The 20028-nt window shown below is 40.8% G+C and overlaps 1 long non-coding RNA gene across 1 annotated transcript; it reads left to right on the top strand.

The window, feature by feature from the left end:
• Positions 1-9022: 9022 nt before the first annotated feature.
• On the top strand, positions 9023-18468 carry LOC138642406 (uncharacterized). Its single transcript, XR_011314043.1, has 4 exons — positions 9023-9270; positions 11332-11379; positions 12493-12555; positions 14861-18468. It is a non-coding gene; the product is annotated as an uncharacterized lncRNA (long non-coding RNA).
• Positions 18469-20028: the final 1560 nt, after the last annotated feature.

The raw sequence follows: 20028 nt of genomic DNA, 5'->3' as shown, positions 1-20028 counted from the left end.
TTATAAAGGACTACACTTGCAAGGATGTTGCTGCCTGAATCAGTCCTCACTATCAAAGGTAAATAGCTTTAATTTCCACTTTTCAATCTACTTAGGTTTTCATGTACCTATTTCATTTTTATATTGTATTTGCAGTCTAAATCTGCATTTCCAAAAAGTGAAAGGAAATTTTTATTTGAATACTATGGGAACCTTTAAGTATGTCATTGTCAGGCTCGCTAGGTGAGGCGGATCTCATTGAAGCCCAATGTCTGGTTGGCACAGGGGACAAGGGTGTCAGTGCCGCAGACAGATGGAGTACATGGGAAAAAGGTAGCAGAGGTACTGGTAGCCGAAAGCAGACAGGAAACATCCTGGAAACCGCAACCAGGTAGCAGAGGTACTGGAAGCAGCAGGCAGACTGAAGACGTTGAGGAGACCGCAGACAGGTAGCAGAGATGCTTGAAGCTGGAGGCAGACTGGAGACATCCAGCAAACTGCAGACAGGTAGCAGAGGTGCTGGAAGCTGCAGGCAGACAGATGATATCCTAGAGACTGCTGACAGATAGCAGATGTCCAGGAAGCTGTAGCAGAGGTCATGGAACCCACAAGTGGAAAGGAGATGTTCTTGAAGCCAAATGCAGACACATAGCATAGGCAATCTAAAAGTCTTAATACCAAGACACAGATGTATGTCTTGGTAGGCCTTATATAGGCGCAGGTAGATGATCACATGGGAGCATGCCGGGCTATTTGTAAAGTCCAATGTGGAGCACAAGAAAGTTTAGCAGACTGGGGAAAAAGATGCAGCTGGGACAGTGGGGGGGGAAAAAGTATTTAGTCAGCCACCAATTGTGCAAGTTCTCCCACTTAAAAAGATGAGAGAGGCCTGTAATTTACATCATAGGCAAACCACAATTATGAGAGTTAAAAGGAGAAAACAAATCCAGAAAATCACCTTGTCTGATTTGGCAAGATTTATTTTGCAAATTATGGTGGAAAATAAGTATTTGGTCTTTAATAAAAGTTCATCTCATTACTTTGTTATATATCAGTTGTTGGCAAGGACAGAGGTCAAACGTTTTCTGTAAGTCTTCACAAGGTTGGTATACATTGTTGGTGGTATGTTGGGCCATTCCTCCATGCAGATCTCCTCTAGAGCAGAGATGTTTTAGACCTGTTGCTGGGCAACACGGATTTCAACTCCCTCCAAAGGTTTTCTATGGGGTTGAGATCTGGAGACTGGCAAAGCCACTCCAGAACCTTCATATGCTTCTTACGAAGCCACTCCTTCATTGCCCTGACAGTGTTCTTGGAATCATTATCATGCTGAAAGACCCATCCACGTTTCATCTTCAATGCCCTTGCTGATGGAAGGAAGTTTGAACTCGAAATCTCACGATACATGGCCTCATTCTTTAATGTGCATGGATCAGTCGTCCTGGTACCTTTGCAGAGAAACGACCCTAAAGCATGATGTTGCCACCCCCATGCTTCACAGAAGGTATGGTGTTCTTTGCATGCAACTCAGCATTCTGTCTTCTCCAAACACGAAGAGTTTTATTTCTACCAACCAGTTCTACTTTGGCTTCATCAGACCATATGACATTCTCCCAATACTCTTCTGGATAATCCAAATGCTCTCTAGCAAACTTCAGACGGGCCCGGACATTTACTGGCTTAAGCAGGGGGACACATCTGGCATTGCAGGATCTGAGTCCCTGGTGGCGTAGTGTGTTACTGATGGTAGCCTTTGTTACGGTGGTCCCAGCTCTATGCAGGTCATTCACTAGATCCCCCGTGTGAATCTGGTATTTTTGCTCATTGTTCTTGTGGTCATTTTGACCCCACCGGGTGAGATCTTGCGTGGAGCCCTAAATCGAAGGAAATTATCAGTGGTTTTGTATGTCTTCCATTTTCTTATTACTGCTCCCATAGTTGATTTCATCATACCAAGCTGCTTGCCTATTGCAGATTCAGTCTTCCCAGCCTGGTGCAGGGCTACAATTTTGTTTCTGGTGTCTTTCGACAGCTCTTTGGTCTTCATCATAGTGGAGTTTGGAGTGTGACTGTTTGAAGTTGTGAACAGGCGTATTTTATACTGACAAAAAGGTCAAACAGGTGCCATTACTACAGGTAATGAGTGGAGAACAGAGGAGCCTCTTAAAGAAGTTACAGGTCTGTGAGAGCCAGAAATCTTGCATGCTTTTAGGTGACCAAATACTTATTTCCCAGCATAATTTCCAAAATAAATCTTGCCAAATCGGACAAGGTGATTTTCTGGATTTATTTTCTCATTTTGACTCTCATAGTTGTGGTCTACCTATGATGTCAATTACAGGCTTTTTAAGTGGGAGAACTTGCACAATTGGTGGCTGACTATATAAGTTTTTTTTCCCACTGTATAGTGGTGTTTGAAAGTTTGTGAACCCTTCAGAATTTTCAATAAAATAAGTAATAATTATTAGATGTAATTTTTTTATAGAGTAAAATGATCTAATATGTATTTGTGAGTAGTAAAAGCATGTGAACCTTCACTTTCAGTATCTGGTGTGATCTTTTCAGCAATAATAGCATTTAAATATTTTGGGCAATTGTTGATTAGTCGGCTTGGAAGAATTTGAACCCAACTTCCCCCCTGCAAAACAGCTTGACCTTGATGGACTTTCTGTCATGAATGTTTCACTTTAGGTCCTTCCACAACATTTCTATAGGATTAAAGTCAGGACATTGAATTGGCCATTCAAAACTTTAACTTTCTTATTCTTTAACCATTCTTTTGTAGAAGGACTTGTGTACTTTGGGTCATTGTCTTGCTGCATTACACATTCTCTTTAAAATCAGCTCATTTTAAATTTCAGAATTAATTGTTTCATCAATGATGGCTAACTATCCTAGCACAGTAGCAGAAAAATAAGGCCAAAACATGATACTAGCACTATTGTGTATCACAGAGCATGAGGTTTTTATGTTGAAATGCAGTGTTTGTTCCTTTATCGAAACTTAACGCTTCTCATTTAAACCAAAAAGCTATAGTTTGTTCTGATCCGTTTTCAAAACATTGTTCCAATAGCCTTCTGGCTTGTTCAAGTGATGTTTACCAAATTGCAGATGAGCAGCAATGTTTATTCGGAGAGCAGTGGCTTTCTCTTTGCAATGCACAACATTATTGTTCACTGTCCTCCTGATGGTGGACTCATGAACATTAACATTACATAATATGAGAGTGGCCTTTAGTTTCTTAGAGGTTACCTTGGGTTCCTTTTTGACGTTGCTGACTATTATAAGTCTTGTTCTTGGAGTGATCTTTGTTGGTCAGCCACTCCTGGGGAAGACAATTATCTTGAATTTCCTCTAGTTCTACATAATCTGTGCATGGATTAGTAGAGTCCAAATTCTTTACAGATTTTTTTTTAACCTTTTCCATCCTGGTAAGCTTCAACAACTCTTCCGTAGAAATCTTCTTTGTTCATGCCATGATATACTGTACTTCTACAAAAATGTGCAGTAAAAGTCAGACTTTGATAGATCCCTGATCTTTAAAACAAACACAGGTTGCCCACTTACATATGATTGTCATCCCATTTATTGAAAACACCAGAATCTATTTTAATCTTCAAATTATCTGCTAATCCTAAAAATTCATATACTTTTGTCACTAACAACAATAAGATATTCGATAATTTTCCTAATTTAAAAATGACTATGGCTCAAAATTTTTGTCTCATTTATTTTATTTTATTCTTTTTATCTACTTTTAGGACTTGTGTGAAAGGTGTACTTTATGGTCAAATTTATGGAGAAATATGGAAAGTTTTGAAGAGGTCACAAACTTTCAAGCAACAGTGTAATTTACCAAGACTTAACCCGTTAGCGACCGCCGATACGCCTTTTAACGGCGGCCGCTAAGGGTACTTAAACCACAGCGCCGTTAATTAACGGCGCTGTGGAAAAAGTAAATAGCGCCCCCCATAGTCGGATTTTCTCCGGGGTCTCGGCTGCCAGGGGTAGCCGAGACCCCAGAGAACATGATTCGGGGTTTTTTTTACCGACCCCGCTTTTGCGATCGCCGGTAATTAACCGTTTACCGGCGATCGCAAAAAAAAAACGCGATTTCTTTTTAATTTCTCTGTCCTCCGATGTGATCGCACATCAGAGGACAGAGAAAAGGGGTCCCCGATCGCCCCAAAGAGCAACCGCAAAAAAAAAAAGCAAAGTGTAATTCTCTGTCCTCTGATGTGATCGCACATCAGAGGACAGAGAAATAGGGGGATTCGGGGACCCTATTATACTTACCGGTGTCCCTGGGTCCTCTGCTGCTCCTCCTGGCCGCCAGCGTCTTCTGGCGAAAAGAAAATGGCGGGCACATGCACAGTGCGCCCGCCATCTGTCTCCATCTGCTGGCCGGCAGGAGAAGAGCAGTTGGGGCTAAAATTAGGGTTAGGGCTAGGGTTAGGGTTAGGGTTAGGGCTAGGGTTAGGGCTAGGGTTAGGGCTAAATTTAGGGTTAGGGTTGGGGCTAAATTTAGAGTTAGGGTTGGTGCTAAATTTAGGGTTAGGCTTCTTTCACACTTACGTCGGTACGGGGCCGTCGCAATGCATCGGCCCGACATACCGAAGCACGTTGTGAAAATTGTGCACAACGTGGGCAGCGGATGTAGTTTTTCAACGCATCCGCTGCCCAATCTATGTCCTGGGGAGGAGGGGGCGGAGTTACGGCCATGCATGCACGGTCAGAAATGGCGGATGCGACGTACAAAAAAAGTTACATTGAACTTTTTTTGTGCTCACGGTCCGCCAAAACACTGATCCAGTGCATGACGGACACGACGTGTGGCCATCCGTCACAATCCGTCGGCAATACAAGTCTATGGGAAAAAACGCATCCTGCGGGCACATTTGCAGGATCCGTTTTTTGTCCAAAACAACGGATTGCGACGTTTGCCAAACGACGCAAGTGTGAAAGTAGCCTTAGGGCTAGGGTTGGGGCCAAAGTTAGGGCTAGGGTTGGGGCTAAAGTTAGGGTTAGAGTTGGGATTAGGGTTAGGGATTGGATTAGGGTTAGTATTAGGGTTAGGGTTGGCATTAGGGTTACGCTTGGGATTAGGGTTAGGTTTGGGATTAGGGTTAAGGTTAGGGTTGTGATTAGGGGTGTATTGGGATTAGGGTTAGGTTTGAGGTTAGGGTTGAGATTAGGATTAGGGGTGTGTTGGATTTAGGGTTTTGATTAGGGTTATGGTTAGGGTTGACATTAGGGTTGTTTTGGGGTAAGGGTTGTGATTATCGTTAGGGTTAGTGATTAGGATTATGGATCAGGTTGGGATTAGGGTTAGGGGTGTGTTGGGGTTAGAGTTGGAGCTAGAATTGGCGGGTTTCCACTGTTTAGGTACATCAGGGGGTCTCCAAACACGACAGCCAACTTTGTGCTCAAAAAGTCAAATGGTGCTCCCTCCCTTCTGAGCTCTGCCGTGCGCCCAAACAGTGGGTTACCCCCACATATGGGGCATCAACGTACCCGGGATAAATTGGACAACAACTTATGGGGTCCAATTTCTCCTGTTACCCTTGTGAAAATAAAAACTTGGGGGCTACAAAATCTTTTTTTGTGGAAAAAAAAATATTTTTTATTTTTATGATTCTGCATTATAAACTTCTGTGAAGCACTTGGGCATTCAAAGTTCTCACCACACATCTATATAAGTTCCTTGGGGGGTCTAGTTTCCAAAACGGGGTCACTTGTGGGGAGTTACTACTGTTTAGGTACATCAGGGGCTCTGCAAACGCAACATAACGCCCACAGGCCATTCTATCTAAGTCTGCATTCCAAAATGGCGCTCCTTCCCTTCCGAGCTCTGCCGTGTGCCCAAACAGTGGTTTACCCCCACATATGGGGCATCAGCGTACTCAGGATAAATTGAACAACAACTTTAGTGGTCCAATTTCTCCTGTTACCCTTGTGAAAATAAAGACTTGGGGGTTACAATATCTTTTTTGTGGAAAAAAAAATATTTTTTATTTTCACGAATCTGCATTCTAAACTTCTGTGAAGCACTTGGGCATTCAATGTTCTCACCACACATCTAGATAAGTTCCTTGGGGGGTCTAGTTTCCAAAATGGGGTCACTTGTGGGGGATTTCTACTGTTTAGGCACATCAGGGGCTCTCCAAACGCGACATGGCGTCCGATCTCAATTCCAGACAATTCTACATTGAAAAAATAAAACGGCACTCCTTCCCTTCCAAGCTCTGCGGTGCGCCCAAACAGTGGTTTACCCCCACATATTGGGTATCGACGTACTCAGGAGAAATCGCACAACAACTTTTGTGGTCTAATTTCTCCTGTTACCTTTGTGAAAATAAAAATTTGGGGGCAAAAAGATCATTTTTGTAGAAAAAATGCGATTTTTTTTTTCTTCACGGCTCTACGTTATAAACGTCTGTGAAGCACATGGGGGTTCAAAGTGCTCACCACACATCTAAATAAGTTCCTTAAGGGGTCTAGTTTCCAAAATGGTGTCACTTGTGGGGGGTTTCCGCTGTTTAGGCACATCAGGGGCTCTCCAAACGCGACATGGCGTCCAATCTCAATTCCAGCCAATTTTACATTGAAAAAGTAAAACGGCACTCCTTCTCTTCCAAGCTCTGCGGTGCGCCGAAACAGTGGTTTACCCCCACATGTTGGGTATCAACGTACTCAGGAGAAATTGCACAACAACGTTTGTGGTCTAATTTCTCCTGTTACCCTTGTGAAAATGAAAATTGGGGGGCAAAAAGATCATTTTTGTAGAAAAAATGTGATTTTTTATTTTCACGGCTCTACGTTATAAACTTCTGTGAAGCACATGGGGGTTCAAAGTGCTCACCACACACCTAGATAAGTTCCTTAAGGGGTCTAGTTTCCAAAATGGTGTCACTTGTGGGGAGTTTCCACTGTTTAGGTACATCAGGGGCTCTCTAAACGTGACATGGCGTCCGATCTCAATTCCAGCCAATTCTGCATTGAAAAAGTCAAACGGCGCTCCTTCACTTCCAAGTTCTGCGGTGCGCCCAAAAAGTGGTTTACCCCCACATATGGGGTATTGGCGTATTCAGGATAAATTGCATAACAAAATTTATGGTTACATTTCTGTTTTTACACATGTGAAAATAAAAAAAATGGTTCTGAATTAAGATGTTTGCAAAAAAAAGTTAAATGTTCATTTTTTCCTTCCACATTGTTTCAGTTCCTGTGAAGCACGTAAAGGGTTAATAAACTTCTTGAATGTGGTTTTGAGAACCTTGAGGGGTGTAGTTTTTAGAATGGTGTCACACTTCGTTATTTTCTATCATATAGACCCCTCAAAATGACTTCAAATGTGATGTGGTGCCTAAAAAAAAATGGTGTTGTAAAAATGAGAAATTGCTGGTCAACTTTTAACCCTTATAACTCCCTTCCAAAATTGTGCTGATGTAAAGTAGACATGTGGGAAATGTTATTTATTAACTATTTTTCGTGACATATCTCTCTGATTTAAGGGCATAAAAATACAAAGTTTGAAAATTGCAAAATTTTAGAAATTTTCGCCATATTTCCATTTTTTTCATAAATAATCGCAAGTAATAGCGAAGAAATGTTACCACTATCATGAAGTACAATATGTCACGAAAAAACATAAGAATCAGAATCAGCGGGATCCGTTGAAGCGTTCCAGAGTTATAACCTCATAAAGTGACAGTGGTCAGAATTGTAAAAATTGGCTCGGTCATTAAGTACCAAATTGGCTCTGTCACTAAGGGGTTAAGCGCTGTGACACTGTCCTTTTGGTTTAACTCTAAAATGTATGTTTGAGCTAGACTGATAACTTTCCCATTTTAACCAGTGGGCTATTAAATGCACTTTTATTTAATTACAAAAACCCAGAAAATCTTGCTGATTAGTGCAATCAATATTTATATGCCTATTGAATTGGTGATGCAATTAATTGCTGATTGCCATTCAAAATTCTAAAACTCCGTGAAGATAGAGGTTTTTTTCGGCATTTTCGGACTGGGTCAGCTCAGAAAAATGTCTAAAAGTCACACAAAAAATGTTTGAAAGACTCTTAAAGGGAATCTGTCAGCAGGTTTTTGCTACCTCATCTGAGAGCAGCATCACGTAGGAGCAGAGACCCTGATTCCAATAATGTTTCACTTAGCTTACTGGGTGTAACAGTTGTGACACAATCAGATTTCTTAGATGTAGGATGAAGAGAGAAACATTATCAAACACTTTGGGAAATGCCAGCAAGACAATTACTAAAATGTTTTGGGCCAAAAAAAATGACAAGTCTTCTAGTGGAAACTTATTCAAGAAATGCTCCTTCTTTGGAGATTTTTTTTAATTTCCCGATACGGTTTTGAAGGCTTTTTGTAGTGTTCTGATCAGACAGTGCCTAGTTTGAAGCCTTTTCCATCAGGAATTGTTTCAAAGAACTGACATGAATGCTTAAAGGGACACTGTCACCTGAATTTGGAGGGAACAATCTTCAGCCATGGAGGCGGGGTTTTTGGGTGTTTGATTCACCCTTTCCTTACCCGCTGGCTGCATGCTGGCTGCAATATTGGATTGAAGTTCATTCTCGGTCCTCCATAGTACACGCCTGCGCAATGCAAGATTGCCTTGTGCAGGCATGTACTACGGAGGACAGAGAATGAACTTCAATCCAATATTGCAGCCAGCATGCAGCCAGCGGGTAAGGAAAGGGTGAATCAAACACCCCAAAACCCCGCCTCCATGGCTGAACAAGATTGTTCCCTCCAAATTCAGGTGACAGTGTCCCTTTAAAGACTAACTGTATGAACAGAAAGTTGTTTTACAATAGAAATCAATAGGAAGAGTTTGTCAATAATTTTTTAAAGATTTTTCGGGCATATTTCAGGGGGTCCTGGTCTCCTTAAAAACTCTGTATGCACCTACCCTTGCTAAATATAAACCAGCAGTAAATTCTAATGAAACTGCACTAGGGTTTGCCAACCTGAGTTTTTATTTTTTCTTGACATATTATCATAACATCAATCACAGACAATATTTTTGCAGACACATTGGATCATCTGACGAACTGTCTGCGGCCATTGGACACAAAAAGAACAATTTAACTTTCATAAGTCCACAAGATGTTTCTCCATTTCGCTTTAGGCCAGTTTATGTGTTCTTTGGCAAATTGTATCCGCTTCAGTACACTTTTTTTTTTTTTAGACAGGTGGACTTTGTGGGGACTTCTTGCTAAGAGATTATCTTCACACAGGTGTCTTCTAACTGTCACAGGATTCACAGGTAACTTGAGACTGTCTTTGATCATCCTGGAGGTGATCACTGTTTGAGCCTTTGCCATTCTGGCTATTCTTACATCTATTCAAATTGTAGTCTTCCGTTTTCTTCCACATCTCTCTTTTTTGGCTTTCCGTTTTAAAGCGTTGGAGATCATTTTAGCTGAACAGCCTATCATTGTCTGCACTTCTTTATAAGTTTTACCCTCTCCAATCAACTTTTTAATCAAAGTACACTGTTCTTCTGAACAATTTCTTGAACGACCCATATTTCTCAGGCTGTCAAGGAGAAATGCATGTACAACATGTCCTGAATTCACCCTCATCAACTTGTTTAAAATGTGTAGTAGTAGAGAGATGACCAGTTTCATCAACGTGGATAACAAGATCTAAAAATTGAATAGAAATGTTTGAAATGTTAGCTGTAAAATATAAACCCGACGAATTCCCATTGAGATTAGAGATAAACTCCAGCGCCTCCCCCTCCGTTCCAGTCTATATACAGAACAAATCGTCAATGAAACGTCGGTAAAAGAACAAATTGCCAGAGGTAAGGTCGGACTGTGCGATGAGGACAGACTCTACCGCCCCCATGAACAAATTAGCATAACTGGGGGCGATTCTCGTCCCCATCGCGCAACCCTTGACCTGACGATAGAATGTTTGATCAAAATAAAATACATTGTTTTTAAGTACAAACAAAATTGCATTTATTAAAAAATCTTTTTGCTGGGGAGGTAGAGAAGTATCCTTCAATAGGAATTGCTGAACAGCCTCAGCACCCTTATCATGAGGGATATTGGTGTTTTGAATAGTAGTCAGAATCGCTCAAAAGTCTAAGGGCCTCTGTAGTATAGAACCCCCTATTCATTATAACTAACCCCCCTTTTTCCGCAGTTTTTATAATAATCCCCTTGTTCTCATTGAGGGATTTAATGGCAGCCATTACTCAAATTTGTGTTATATAATTTACTAAAAGGTAGGGATCGAATTTCCTTAAATACTCTACATACTACTCTACTCCTACTCTACATACCTTAAGTGATAATAAAAGAAAAGAAATTATTAGAATGTTTTTTTGAATTTGAAAATTTTAGCAAAATTGAAAATACTAATTATATAGATGTTCTTTTTTTAAAACATTATATCTCAGAAGGTTTAATTATAACTCGGCAATCTTCCTTTCCCAATGATGAAGCTTTCTCGGCCAAATGAGATGCCATACGCTCAGAATGCTCTCTACACATGATAAATTTACTTATTTCTAAACGCAATTCTCTTGCAGATTCTGCCGTAATTCAACTCAGTTCAATTAAGGAGAAACTCAACACGTTTTCTCATTGTTTGGAATTCTTAGAACTTAACTTAAAACTATATGTTAGATTGAATAAGTATGAAGAAGGATTAATAACAAAAAAGGTGTCTACATTTATGAGGGGTAAAAAAGATAGATCTACTAATAATTAAGGAAACAGAATTATGAAACCAACCAACTGTTAGTCTACAATCGGCTAAAGATACAGTATCTCCCCATCCAGAAAATGATGTTAACCCTTTATTAAATCTATGTAATAAACAACAGAAAATGTTTTATAAACAACATAAGGAAAGTTTAAAAGGCATTACTAATATCCATACAAATAATTTAATTACTTCTAAAGAACCATTAGAAATATCAACTTCCTCCCCACTTTCTGGTCCGAATTTGAATAAATCTCCCCTTCATATAAAAGCACCGCCACAAACGTCTAATTTGTTCGCTTCCTCTGATAATTCCTCTGGCAATGTGATCTGCCCTGGGCTTAATGCGCAAGACAATGTTGAAAATCTCTCCCAATTCTCAGTCTATGATACTGACTGCTCCCTTATATCTCTCACCCCACTACCACTTCCTATCTCTTCCCCCACTAGAGTGAATACAGTCACTGATCTGCCAGTGATTGATACAATAGAATCTAACATCCTAGTAAGGGAAAATGTAGTTACTCACTGTCATCAGAATTCTTTGATTTCACCACCTCACCTTCCTATTGACTCACAAAATACAAAGATCACACATTTTTTTCAGGTGGTACCGGGTCACGAATCCAAGATAAAAAGAAGAAGAGAACACGAGGTACTAGGGGCAAGGGCAAAAACAAAAAAACTAGAAGGCCCCCCTGTAGTAGATATAACTCATAATTTGGATATTCCAAAAAAACACTCTAGTATCTCTGTCTGACTACCAGTTGAATGGAGACGAAACTTCACTCTTGGAACGAGGGCTATCCTTTTGCCCCGACTCCCCATTAAACATATTTAATCTCTATTTAGATTTAAATGATTTTATGCAAAAACTCAGAGTACAACACCATTTTTTGATAGAGAGTGATAAAGGTACTAAGAACCCCACGATAGATAAATCTTCGAGTGGGGCTGTGCGTGTGTGTGCGTGTGTCGTTGATGCATTCACTCTGTGTCATTCTATGTGACTGCAGACTGGTGAATCCTCACATTGCTCGCAGTGCTGTGGTTATTTGGCGGATATGTTACTTCAAGTTTGTGATTTGCATACATGCGGTCACATGTCGACTAGACCTGCATGGCCTAATGCAACTGTATTGAACAAGGCCAGAAACAGTCCAGTCGGAATGTGGCAGGAAATATATATATCGCATGCTTGCGGTCACAAGATCACCTATTCCCGGCGCCGGCACCAGAGAATCTTCACAGTGCGCACGATATGAGGATTCACACATAGTGACTGTAGACATGTAGCTTAAGATCTGACAGCTCCTTGAAGGATGGGCCGCTACTCATGGGCCACTGCTGTGTGCTTGCCCCCAGGCTAAAATTTGCCAGCCAGCCCCTGGATTCCAGGCTGGTCTTATAATTTGCTGTGCTGGCATGTCATCACCTGTGCGCTGCACAGATGAAATCACTCCAAGCCAGCAAATCAAACACTGCACTGAATAACCAGGAAGGTTAGGAAATTCTCGCACCTGACCTGTACCAGGTTTGCGCAAAGTGATCAGCTCATCTTTACAGTAGTGTTATATAATTAAGTAAAATAAATAAATTGTACAGGTAAACAGTAAATTGATCTAAGTGCCACAGGTTTATTGCAATTAAAAGCAATATCATGAAAGCTGCATGTGAACGCAGCCTTTTAAAATAGAGACTGATTATAAGTTTATCAAACATTTTATGATATATATATATCTTGATTTTTTTTTCTGGTTTGAAACAGTTGCCATTTTGCAAGTGACAGCAAGATCCACAAAGGAATGCCTAATCAAATTATAAAACTCATGTAAGTATGCCAGTAAAAAAACAATGACATTTAAGTCCTAGGTTAAAAAAAAAATGCACCCACTGTCTTTATTAACCCCTTCATGACCGGGGGATTTTTCGTTTTTCCGTGTTCATTTTTCGCTCCCCTCCTTCCCAGGGCCATAACTTTTTTATTTTTCTGTCAATTTGGCCATGTGAGGGCTTATTTTTTGCGGGACGAGTTGTACTTTTGAACGACATCATTGGTTTTAGCATGTCGTGTACTAGAAAACGGGAAAAAAATTCCAAGTGCGGTGAAATTGCAAAAAAAGTGCAATCACACACTTGTTTTTTGTTTGGCTTTTTTGCTAGGTTCACTAAATGCTAAAAATGACCTGCCATTATGATTCTCCAGGTCAGTACGAGTTCATAGACACCAAACATGACTAGGTTATTTTTTATCTAAGTGGTGAAAAAAAATTCCAAACTTTGCTAAAAAAAAAAAAAAAAAAATTGCGCCATTTTCCGATACTCGTAGTGTCTCCATTTTTCATGATCTGGGGTCGGTTGAGGGCTTATTTTTTGCGTGCCGAGATGACGTTTTTAATGATAGCATTTCGGTGCAGATACGTTCTTTTGATCGCCCGTTATTGCATTTTAATGCAATGTCGCGGCGACCAAAAAAACGTAATTCTGGCGTTTCGAATTTTTTTCCCGCTACGCTGTTTAGCGATCAGGTTAATACTTTTTTTTAATTGATAGATCGGGCGATTCTGAGCGCGGCGATACCAAATATGCGTAGATTTGATATTTTTTTTATTGATTTATTTTGATTGGGGCGAAAGGGGGGTGATTTAAACTTTTACGTTTTTTTTATTTTTTTCACATTTTTTTAAACTTTTTTTTTTAACTTTTGCCATGCTTCAATAGCCTCCATGGGAGGCTAGAAGCAGGCACAGCACGATCGCCTCTGCTACATAGCAGCGATCTGCTGATCGCTGCTATGTAGCAGAATTGCACGTGTGCTGTGAGCGCCGACCACAGGGTGGCGCTCACAGCGACGGGCGATCAGTAACCATAGAGGTCTCTAGGACCTCTATGGTTACCATCCAGACGCATCGCCGACCCCCGATCATGTGACGGGGGTCGGCGATGACGTCATTTCCGGCCGCCCGGCCGGAAGCGGTAGTTAAATGCCGCTGTCTGCGTTTGACAGCGGCATTTAACTAGTTAATAGGTGTGGGCAGATCGCAATTCTGCCCGCACCTATTACGGGCACATGTCAGCTGTTCAAAACAGCTGACATGTCCCGGCTTTGGTGCGGGCTCACCGCGGAGCCCTGCATCAAAGCAGGGGAGCCGGCATCGGACGGTATAGTACGTCCGATGCCGGTAAGGGGTTAATATTTTTGATGGATGTTTCCTTGTCATATGTTACTATTTTTTTCTGAAGCTTTCACAAGGGTCAAAGGCAGTGGGCCCCTTTTTATAGCAGAGTATTACCATAGCAAATGCTGTTACATTGTTATGATAGAAAATGTAAACCTAACTTTATTACATTTTAATCCTTAAAAGGAATTTGTCAACAGGATTTCAACCCCCAAATTATTTATATGTGCACGTAGCTCTTTAAAAGACAAATCCATCAATACCTTTACATGGCCAGTCTGTGACTTTGTTACTGAGAAATCAATGTTCCAATTGATATGCAAATGAGTCTGAAGCTCTATTGTAGCTCTGAACTCCGGCTGTATTCCCTGCCTAACGCCATCTCCTTCTGTATGACTGACAGCCTTTGGGTTCAGGAAAAGGATCCATCAAGCAAGAGGAAGCAGATTCCTGAGCGAGGAATAAAGGTGGAGTAACTGAGACTTCAGATCTACAAAATATCTTTAGCCTCATTTGCATACAAATTAAAACTGGTTCAGTAAAGGATAAATGGACTGGCCATGTAAAGGTATTGCTGGACTTGTTTTTGAAAGAACTACATTCTGCTGGCAGCTTCGTAATACCAAACCTTTTCAATTGTACCTGCTCAAGTGGTACCCAATGGTCAGTTGGGTTAAGCGAATGATATCCAGCATTAAGTAGAGACCAGCAGTGACTACTTGAGTTAACCTATTATCTGTTCTTCTCTAAATTTTACCAATCCTGGGAAACCACTTTAACGGGGAAGTCACCAGCAACCTGCAGTTTTAGCACCATTTATAGTGTAGTTTTGTCATATGTGATGTTTTTTATGATGGTGTTGGACCCCAGAGTAAAATGGATTTGTAAACTATTATTATGTTGTATATGCAATACTTCGGTAAAAACAAAGATAATAATGTCATTTTTTTTTCTTAGAGAAAATTATCTGAAACAAGAAAACATTTCTTAGTGTGAGCACCAGTAGATATGATTTCATCATGACATCATCTAAAAGAGAAGACAACTCAACCAACGACAGCTGCACAAGCCAAGTGAAAGTGTTTAGAATTCCACAAATCACGGATGGAGATTGTGAACCTATTAACGCCGTTGTTGCTGAAATATTCTCAGATCTGTATTACATTTTGACATTTACTGGCATTGCTGTAAACATTATAAAAATTGTCAGCACTTCCCGAAATATGCAAAATTGGTCCACCTCTCACTTGTATCTAGTGAATGTTGCTGTTGCGCACATCATATTTCTGCTGTCTTGTCCAGTATGGGGCACATATCTGAACCACCAATATGATTGGCACCTAGGAAAATATGCCTGCTCTGTAATGAACTTCACCAATACCCTCGGGCACTTTGGAAGTGTCTTATTTATTTGCATTATCTGTGTTGACCGCATGGTTACTATATATTTTCCTCTCATATCAATCCAGTATAAGAATGTAAAATTTGGTAAAATGGTAGTCTTGGTATCATGGGCACTAAGTCTTGCCATTGCTTCACTAGGCTATGTCTACACTACTTTTAGAGTTTATGGAAGGTCTAAGCATGTATGTGGCTCCATGCATGTTGCTGATGTACTAAATATTACAACGGTACGGTCTTTTATACTATTCCTCTTTCCCAATATCCTTATTCCAACTTTTGCAATGGTTCCATGTTATGTTAGAATAATTGCATACTTAGCTTGTCAGAAAACCCATTTGCCATGTGATATGGGAAGAGCTGTCATACTGGACATTACCTACGCATCATCATTCCTTATCTTGTGTCTATCATCTGGCTATGCTTTCTTAATTATCTGCTTGGTGTATCTAACATCCGCAGTTTGTCATAGTGAATGCATGTGGGCAAACATTATCAATGTGTCCACTGAGACTACCAGGCTGATGAATATGTTCAATGCTTTTATCAGTCCACTTATATACATGGCAAAATTCAGATCAAGCCCCTGCAAAAGTCTTTGCGACTGCTCCAATCTAAAGCTGTGTTCCTGTGAGTGCTCCCATCAACCACCACCTGCTGAAGGAATACAGACTGTGCAACTTGTATACATTTCTTGTCACGCGGATGACCACAATGACCTAAAGATACACACTAAGGCCGGCGTCACACTACCGTAGAATACAGCCGAGTACTATGCGACAAAACATTGCATAGCACTCAGCCCAGTGTTAATCTATAGGGCAGCTCACATCAGCGTTTTTTCCTCAGGCATATTCGATGTGCTTGTAAAATCGCAGCATGCTGCAAATTGGCACCAAGATTCGCCAATGCAAGCATATGGATGCGAGAAAAAAATCACACAGCACTCGGACCATGCGTGTGCTGTCCAATTTTTACGCACCAGTGTCCTTTGAAAAGCCGGCAATTCATGTGCCGCCTACAGTAAAATCACAAGTATTCAAGAATAACCCCGCACTCAAAAATTGTGAAAAGCAACAATTACAGTTTATTATTATCTAGACATAGAACCATTTTGTTTGTTGAACGTTTTCGGTCCCAGGTGGACCTTCTTCAGAACAGTTCAATTTATCTGGAATGGGAGGATAATGCGTATGGCCAGTAGGGTAGTCCCTCTGATAATGTAATGGCTATCCCCAAACTTAAATGCAGTGTGTACATCTGGGGTGTGTGGTGCACAATGGCGCTACAGAGATCCGGAGGTCAGCACGTGGTGAAGCTCCAGCGCTGGTGGCGTGCTAGGTCGCTTCCCCTCGGCCACTTAGCATGCCACCAGTGCTGGAGCACTGCATTTAAGTTTGGTGATAGCCATTAAATTAACAGAGGGACTACCCTACTGGCCATATGCATTATCCTCCAATTCCAGATAAATTGAACTGTTCTGAAGAAGGTCCACCTGGGACCAAAAACGTTCAACAAACAAACTGGTTCTATGTCTGGATAATAATAAACTGTAATTGTTGCTTTTCACAATTTTTGAGTGCCAGGTTATTCTTGAATACTTGTGACTGAGGGTTGGATAACCTACTCGAGCATCAGAACTCATATCTTCACAGAGTGCCGTGTTTATCTACTTTTACAGTAAAATCACAGCGTGACAGGTTAGAATAGAATAGATATATACACATACAGTAAAATACCTATATATAGATGTCAGTTACACACATATATACGGTATGTATATATTACATAGATAGACTGATAGAAAAAAAGCCGGCAATTCAGCAACCGCATACTACAAAATCACAGCAGGAGCCGACAGCATAGAATAGATGGATTACGTACAGTAAATACACTTAAAACAGATAGTTATACAAATGTCAGTGATAAATACAATTAGTACAGTGTGTGTGCAGCTTACTGTACATGTACTTAATTAATAAAAGATTATTTTTCTGAAAAAAAAAGACGTGGGCTCCCGCACAATTTTCTTAACTAGCAGAGGGAAAGCCAACGGCTGGGGGCCAATGTTTATAACCTGGGAAGGCGGTAATACCTGTGGAGCTTCACAGGCTCTTTTTATCAGCTCACAACTGTATACTTAGTCTTTACTGGCTATTAAAAGAGGGGACCCTAAAAAAAATTACGTAGGGTCCCCCTATAATCATAAACCAGCAAAGGCTATACACACAGCTGCAGGCTGATATTAATAGCCAAGGAAGGGGCCATAGATACTGACCCTCCCAGGTTAAAAACATCAGCTCTCTGCCACCCAAGAAAAGGCACATCTATAACCCCGCTACAGGGCAAGTGGGGTGATAGTTGGGGGAGTTGATGCCACCATTGTATTTTCAGGTGTCATCAAGCCCCAAGCTTAGTAATGGAGAGGCATCAATAAGACGCCCCCATTACTTACCCCATAGTCATATCGTATAAAAACACACACAGAAAAAAGTCCTTTAATTGAACGAATGACACAGCATCCTTTAATAAATCTTAATTAAACCATACTTTCGACCTTGCCCATTCCACCGACGCCATTGTCTTCTGCAAAACAGTTAAAAAACCAAACAATATTCCTCACCTTTCCGCAGAAAAGATGAAATCCATTTGTCCCATGACGGGTCTAGCTCTGCTACATCTAAAAGGCAGGCTGCATGGTTGCATGATGCGACCATACAGCCTGCCATCCAGCAGAGACACTGAGCAGCGTGTGCTCAGTGTCTCACTGTGAACTCCTATTACCTATCTGATGGCACCGCAAGCGTGAGAAATGTCAGAAAGGTAAAGTGAGTTCACTGGCTGTATACTCCCAGGACCTTGACAGCACCGCAAGCAGGAGAACATTCTCACGCTCGCAGTGCTGTCAGATAGGTAATAGGAGTTAACAGGGAGACACTGAGCACTGAGTGTTTCTGCTGTATGGCAGGCTGTATGGTCGCATCATACAACCATCTATCTATAGATGGTTATAGATATCTATCTAACCTATACTGCTCTGGCAAAAATTAAGACACCACTGCAAAACGTTCAGTTTGTCTGATTTTTCTCTTTCTATGTATATTTTTGAGTAAAAATGTAAATTGTTATTTTATTCTATAAACTTCCGACAACATGTCTCTGAATTTCCAAGCAATAAATGTTGTATTTTTTTCTGACAAAGAAAAATAGTCAAAATAAAAAAACAAATCAAAAAACAGTGCTTTCAGATCACAAATAATGCAAAGAAAACAAGTTCATAATCATTTAGAAACAACAATACTAGTGTTTTAACTCAGAAAGAGTTCCGAAATCAATATTTTGTACACTGCTTCTGGAGCAAAAATGTAAGCAGTTCTTCTTTGTTTAATGGCTTGTGACTATCCATCATCCTCTTAATTACATTCCAGAGCTGTATATATATATATATATATATATATATATATATATATATATACAGTGGGGCAAAAAAAGTATTTAGTCAGTCAGCAATAGTGCAAGTTCCACCACTTAAAAAGATGAGAGGTGTCTGTAATTTACATCATAGGTAGACCTCAACTATGGGAGACAAACTGAGAAAAAAAAATCCAGAAAATCACATTGTCTGTTTTTTTATCATTTTTTTTTGCATATTATGGTGAAAAATAAGTATTTGGTCAGAAACAAACAATCAAGATTTCTGGCTCTCACAGACCTGCAACTTCTTCTTTAAGAGTCTCCTCTTTCCTCCACTCATTACCTGTAGTAATGGCACCTGTTTAAACTTGTTATCAGTATAAAAAGACACCTGTGCACACCCTCAAACAGTATGACTCCAAACTCCACTATGGTGAAGACCAAAGAGCTGTCAAAGGACACCAGAAACAAAATTGTAGCCCTGCACCAGGCTGGGAAGACTGAATCTGCAATAGCCAACCAGCTTGGAGTGAAGAAATCAACAGTGGGAGCAATAATTAGAAAATGGAAGACATACAAGACCACTGATAATCTCCCTCGATCTGGGGCTCCACGCAGAATGATCACAAGAACGGTGAGCAAAAATCCCAGAACCACGCGGGGGGACCTAGTGAATGAACTGCAGAGAGCTGGGACCAATGTAACAAGGCCTACCATAAGTAACACACTACGCCACCATGGACTCAGATCCTGCAGTGCCAGACGTGTCCCACTGCTTAAGCCAGTACATGTCCGGGCCCGTCTGAAGTTTTCTAGAGAGCATTTGCATGATCCAGAGGAGTTTTGGGAGAATGTCCTATGGTCTGATGAGACCAAACTGGAACTGTTTGGTAGAAACACAACTTGTCGTGTTTGGAGGAAAAAGAATACTGAGTTGCATCCATCAAACACCATACCTACTGTAAAGCATGGTGGTGGAAACATCATGCTTTGGGGCTGTTTCTCTGCAAAGGGGCCAGGACGACTGATCCGGGTACATGAAAGAATGACTGGGGCCATGTATCGTGAGATTTTGAGTGCAAACCTCCTTCCATCAGCAAGGGCATTGAAGATGAAACGTGGATGGGTCTTTCAACATGACAATGATCCAAAGCACACCGCCAGGGCAACGAAGGAGTGGCTTCGTAAGAAGCATTTCAAGGTCCTGGAGTGGCCTAGCCAGTCTCCAAATCTCAACCCTATAAAAAACCTTTGGAGGGAGTTGAAAGTCCGTGTTGCCAAGCGAAAAGCCAAAAACATCACTGCTCTAG

The sequence above is a fragment of the Ranitomeya imitator genome, chromosome 6, assembly GCF_032444005.1.
Source record: "Ranitomeya imitator isolate aRanImi1 chromosome 6, aRanImi1.pri, whole genome shotgun sequence".
NCBI classification, from domain to species: Eukaryota; Metazoa; Chordata; class Amphibia; order Anura; family Dendrobatidae; genus Ranitomeya; species Ranitomeya imitator.
This window is presented reverse-complemented; position numbering and strand designations above follow the sequence as displayed.